The sequence below is a fragment of the Phalaenopsis equestris genome, unplaced genomic scaffold, assembly GCF_001263595.1.
Source record: "Phalaenopsis equestris unplaced genomic scaffold, ASM126359v1 Scaffold000251, whole genome shotgun sequence".
Taxonomy (NCBI): Eukaryota; Viridiplantae; Streptophyta; class Magnoliopsida; order Asparagales; family Orchidaceae; genus Phalaenopsis; species Phalaenopsis equestris.
In genome coordinates this window covers 2,359,716-2,360,090 of record NW_018164693.1, presented here as the reverse complement: position 1 = coordinate 2,360,090, position 375 = coordinate 2,359,716, and positions in this window count along the sequence as shown.

Below are 375 nucleotides of genomic sequence, written 5' to 3'. Positions count from 1 at the left end.
TATATATATATATATATAATGGCCGAAGACTATTAGACGAGTCTTTGTCATCTCTAGGTGTGCTAATATTCGAGTATCACACTCTGAATATAGGGGGATTTGAACCCGTGATCTAAGGGGACTTACGATCTTCAGAGAGGCTGCTCTACCAACAGGTCATTGTAGGCGCGTGCGCACAATCACGTATATAATGGTCGGAGGCTATTACACGAGTTCATAGCCACCCTCATGTGCCTAACTATTCCAGGACCACCCTCGCTAGCGGCAAACTGGCCAAAGAGAGATTAGAACTTGTGACCTGAAGGGACTTACGATCTTAAAAAAATGCTACTCTACCAACATGCCGCGACTAATATATATATATATATTACAGGA